General features: G+C 42.2%; 1 pseudogene; it reads right to left on the bottom strand.

Moving 5' to 3' along the window:
- On the bottom strand, positions 1 to 1894 carry LOC106962396 (uncharacterized; annotated as a pseudogene).
- Positions 1895 to 5585: the final 3691 nt, after the last annotated feature.

Below are 5585 nucleotides of genomic sequence, written 5' to 3'. Positions count from 1 at the left end.
TCAAAGGGGGAAAATCCGGTAGAGATCCCGATATGCAAACAAGAGGTAAGGGAGCCACTGATCCCAATCAGACCCAGCTTCATTGATGAACTTACGAACCATGTTCTTAAGAGTCTGATTAAACCTCTCTGTGAGTCCATCAGTTTGCGGGTGACATGGGGTGGTTCTCAGTCCCCTAATGCCAATCAGTTTATCACATCCTTCAATTGTTTGGACATAAAATTTGTCCCTTGATCAGTCAGTATTTCTTTGGGAAACCCCACTCGTGAAAAAAACTGAACCAGGCAAAAGGCAACAGTCTTAGCCTTAACAGATTTCAGAGGGAACACTTCTGGATACTTTGTGGCATAATCAGTGATAACCAACATAAATCGGTTCCCTGATTTGCTCTTCTCCACTGGACCCACAACATCCATGCCCAAATGTTCAAATGGTGTATAATGGAAGAGGCTGAAGAGGAGCTCTCGCTGCAAATCTGGTAGATGTTTTTTGACAACTCCTGCAAAAACTGGCAACATCTTTGTGTAATCCCGGCCAGTAGAAACACTGTTGGATTTGGGCTATAGTTTTATGTTTTCCCAGGTGGCCAGCCCAGGGAATTGAATGGCCCAAAGTCAATACTGTTTTTCTGACTTTTCTGGGTAACACAAGCCGTTGTAATTCTCCATGTCTCCTATAGAGGTTGCCATTTTGCACGTAAAATTCCTCTGCAGTTTCACCTTCTTCAACTCTTTTCATAAGGTCAGCCAGACTTCTGTCCTGGCGCTGCAGCTCACTAATATTATCAGGAATTACAAAGTCTAGCTGTACCTCAGGTTCAGGTAACACAGGAGAGGTTGTGGTATGTTTGAATTTTTCTTGCTTGCGTTGTGCACGAGACTTACGGTCTTTAGTACGACACCCTTCAATCTCAGCCTCGTAGAATGGCAAGGCTTTTAAGCTGGGCTCATCTTCACCAGAGGTCTTTGCCTGAGATTGTGTCAGCACAACATTGCACATTTTAGAAGCATTTATTAGGTCAGTGAGAACTGGAAGATCATTTCCCAGGACAAAAGGAAAAGGTAATTCATCCATAACACCCACATTTAACAGGTAAACATGTCCTTGAGGTCTCATGTAAATGTATGCTGTTGGATATTCTTTTTCATCCCCATGAACACAGCAGATGGGTATTGTTTCAGAAGTGCAGATACTATGTGGTGGGACATACCTGCAGTGTACCAGTGACTGGGAGCTTCCTGTGTCAATCAGAGCTTTGACCCTCTGCCCATCTATTTCCACAGTAGTCTCCATCAGTGGCAGGATTTGTCTGTTCAATATATGGTTCTCTCTGGGTACAAGACACATCTGAGAGAGTTTCGCAGGATTTTGAGGACACATAGGCTTTGTGTGGCCCTCCTGCCCACATAAATAGCAGATGGTTTTTTTTACAGGTTTTGTTGACTGGGGGAAAAACATTTTTCTTTTCCAGACACCTTACTCACATTTCCAGTTTGACTGGTGTTACCTGGAATCGGTATAAACCCCCTTTTTGCAGCTCTAAAAGCCCATGATTGGGTCTTCTTGCGGGCAGCCACAAAAGCATCTGCCAGGGAGACCGCCTCTGCTGCATCTTTTGGGTTTCGTTCCTTAATCCAAACTTGGAGTTCTGGAGACAACATTCGGAAATACTGTTCAAGAATTATGATGTAATTTATTTCTTCAACAGTCTTACCTCGGGGCTGAACCCATTTGCCGTACAGTTCTTAAGTCTCACATGAAGCTCCTTGGGGGACTCATTTGGCTCCACATGAAGAGAGCGGAACCTCTGACGATAAGTCTCGTTGTTAATTTCATATTTCTGTAAAATAGCAGCTTTAACATTATCATAGTTCATTGATTCATCCACATCCATATGTACATATGCACTCCTGGCTTTACCAGTCAAGAGTGGAATCAACTGAAATGCCCAGTCACTTTTTGGCCATCGACAAGCACATGCTATCCTCTCAAAAGTTATAAGGAAATGCTCAATGTCATCATCTTCACTTAGCTTTTGCAGTTTTGGTTCTTTATAAAAATGTGTAGAAACTGAGTCACCTGGCTGAACAGCAGACAGTGCAGGTAATGGTGGTGAACAATCCACATCATCAGGCCTCAAGCCTGCAGAGGAAGGGGCGTGGTCTTGCACAAAAGGCCAGTCAGAAGACTGGGCCTGAAGCTCCTCTTGAAATAAAGTGGACTGATGTTGGAGAGCCTTAAACCTGTGATCTTGACGTGCCATTTCTTTCTCCCACTGTTCCTCTCAAGCTTTCTGCTGTCCAATGTGGGCCTGAAGGATCCCCACCAAGTCGGATATGGTTGGCTCTCTTCCCCCTTCATCCTCTTCACAAGTTTCACAAATTGCACCACACCCCTCATGCTCTGTTTGTGCTTCCTTGTCTGATGGAGCTGACTTGTTTTTACCACCTCTGGCTCCTCTCATGGTGTAGGTCTTTCTCTTCTTTTTGGTTCCAAAAATAAAAAATAAATAAATATACCTTTGTCCTTAACTGGTGGATCCCACTTTTGACACCAACTGTGACGGTCCAATCAGTCAACGACAAGGACAAAGGCATATATAAAAAAATATTTTCTATTTATTTTTTCCAAAGAAAATCTTAACAAAATGTTTCAACAACAAATCTAAAAAATATAACAAAATGGGCCCAAAAGAAATCAACTAAGGCAAACATAACTCAAGATAACAAACCAAAAACTGACCTCACACAATAAACACACAGGGGAATTTATACAAACATGCTGGCCTACACAAACGAGGAGGGGTAGGGAAGGAGACAAAGACAAATAATGTATAAATGACTAATTTAAACTAAAACATTTTGACTTTAACACAACTATAAAAACCAAAATAACCTAATGCCAAAAAGATTTTAGCAATTATGCTATTAGTGGAGAGAGGCAGATTCTTTCACATCAAGTCCCCTGCTTCCAGCAGCCTGATGGACTGTTCCACTTCCTGGTTTTCCTTTCGACCAACCACCGTCTGCCAGCCAGTCCTTAAACACAGCAAAACAAAATGTTAATGATCTTAAATAAACATAAGGTGTTTACTAAATGTGTGCACCCAAATTAATAAACAACCTAATGCAATAACCACCACCAAAGAAAAACCACCAAAGAAAAAGTGAAATTCTAATCATATGAAAACATTTAAATAAATACTAACACTGAGGAAAAGATGGAGGAACCTCCACAACGACCTCAGTTAAGAACTAGGGACACTGAAAATGAAGTTGGATAACAGATTCAAATTCACCAACAAGACAGTTTTGCCAGCCCTCCCCTGAGTATGGGCACCGATATGGGTGCAGTCAAAATGACAATCTACACTGCAGGGGTTATAGATCTGGTTTGCCTTCTTTCAGGGCCAGCAGTGAAAAATATTTAAGGTCCAGTGGCTTCTACAATAAGGGCAGTAGAGGACGTCACCCATCACCTGGGAGACACCCGTATGATGGAGGCGGAGGAGCCTAAGCCCTCAATGAAAACATGTCTCGTTTCAGGACCAAAAATTCATGTGTAGTCGCCAACCAGCTTACTACCGTTCCGATCATAACTATCCAGGCTACTCAACTGATGGATCCTACTATCATGGAAACAAACACTAGCACTATTATGTAAAGCACTTTGAAATGCCTTGCTGCTGAAATATGCTATACAAATAAAATTTGATTGATTGATTGATTGATTGACTAGCTGTTGAGGAGGGGCGCTCATCAGCTTACTCAAATAAAACCCTAAATGACAGTGGAATTGCTGGAGTTGAAGATGGCGTCACTGCCACACACATTATCTAGCGTGGTAAATGGGTGATTCCCTTACCTTCAGAAACTAGCACAATGATGGCAGCATTAAGTGCTTTTACCTCGTATATTAATGGGATCTTAGAGGGGTCTGACACTCACATTATGTTGGATTCAGGCTCCCATATTTCATTTTAAGTGAAAAAACAGAAATCTATTGCTGCACCCTTGAAAAAACTGTCTTATCAAAAGCAATGATGGACCACAATTTGGACACTTTAGGCACCGTTGAAGTGACTCTTAAAATGGGCTCACATACTTTACACCATGATGTGCAAGTGATGAGGAATGTCAGGGAAGGCACTCTCCTTGGTATGAACTTTCTACAACTCCATAATACAGTTCTAGAATTTGGTCAGGGAATCTGCAATTTATATGGAGCAGATATTCATCTCTCAGAAAAACCCAATTGTCTTTCTTGAACTATACAGCACATATAATAGAATGTACAGTGGTTCCACCACATTGTGAGATCAACTGTGAAGTATTATCCTGTTGTGCAGATTGTTGTTCCAAGTGGTCTGCAAAAGGAAGCGTTCAGGGCACTACATGGCCATTCTCTTGCTGGACATTTTGATGCAGTAAAGACTTTACAATGTGCTCATGCCAGATGCTACTGGCCTTAAATGTCTCAAGATATAACTGAGTGGGATCTAGAATATGTGGTGTGCAAGGCACGGCTGCCGCCAACGCCCTGTCAACAGGCCCCTTTGAAACATGTTGTCTCAAAGCCGTTTGAAAAAATAGCAATGGATTTCACAGAATTTCCCCTCACTACTCATAGAAACAGATACATACTTGATCTAATGGACTGTTTCATGAAGTACATTAACCTGGTCTGGAAGTGAATACTTCCAGACCAGAGAGCTGTTACTGTAGTGAAGTGTTTGTTTGAGGATTACATTTGTCACCATGTTGTTCCCCACACCCTACACACAGACCAGGGATGCCAGTTTGACTAAGACCTTATTAAATGTCTGTGTTCAAGTATGGGAGTATACAAAACAAGGACATCTCCATATCATGCAATGTCAGATGGAATGGTGGTAAGGTCTAACAGACCAGTTAGTCAAGTACCTTAAGGGGGTGAATGGGATGAACACATGAAGCAGGTTGAGTCTGCATACAACACTCGTATACACTCCACTACAGATTTCATCCCATTCTTTTTGGTTCATGGTAGGGAGGCTTATTTACCAGCTGATTTTTTTCCTTTGCTAGGCAAACACCCATATGTGCACCTAATGAGTTTGCTACTAGTGTCCTAAACAAACTGCTTTTGACACTGCAGCTACTAACATTGCTGCTGCAGCCTTACAACAGAAGCCTGCAGCACCAACATTATGACAGGCAAGTGAGACATGAAGCTTATGATCCGGGGATTTAGTGTGGGTTGACATGCCCTCTTTTTCTAGGCCAGGGGTGTCCAAAGTCAGTCCTCGAGGAGCAGACACAGCTGTTGAGATCTGTGTTTTCTGTGTATTTATTTCTAGGTTTTTCTGTGCTTATTTAGTTCTGTTCCCTTGTGAGTCCTTGTGGTGTCCTGTCTCCTTCCCCTTGATTGCTTCCCAGGTGTGTCTCGATCCCTGATTACCCTCCTTGTGTATTTAAGACAAGTTCCTTGTCGGGTCCTCGTCTTACATCGTCATACGTCTCGTCTCCTCCGTGTTTCCCTGGTGATGCACCTGTTTTCTGGATGTTGTGGATTTTCAACATTAAAACATCATTTTATCATGTCTA

The sequence above is a fragment of the Poecilia latipinna genome, unplaced genomic scaffold, assembly GCF_001443285.1.
Source record: "Poecilia latipinna isolate Pla-1442-1.1 unplaced genomic scaffold, P_latipinna-1.0 Scaffold1409, whole genome shotgun sequence".
In the NCBI taxonomy this organism is placed as follows: Eukaryota; Metazoa; Chordata; class Actinopteri; order Cyprinodontiformes; family Poeciliidae; genus Poecilia; species Poecilia latipinna.
This window is presented reverse-complemented; position numbering and strand designations above follow the sequence as displayed.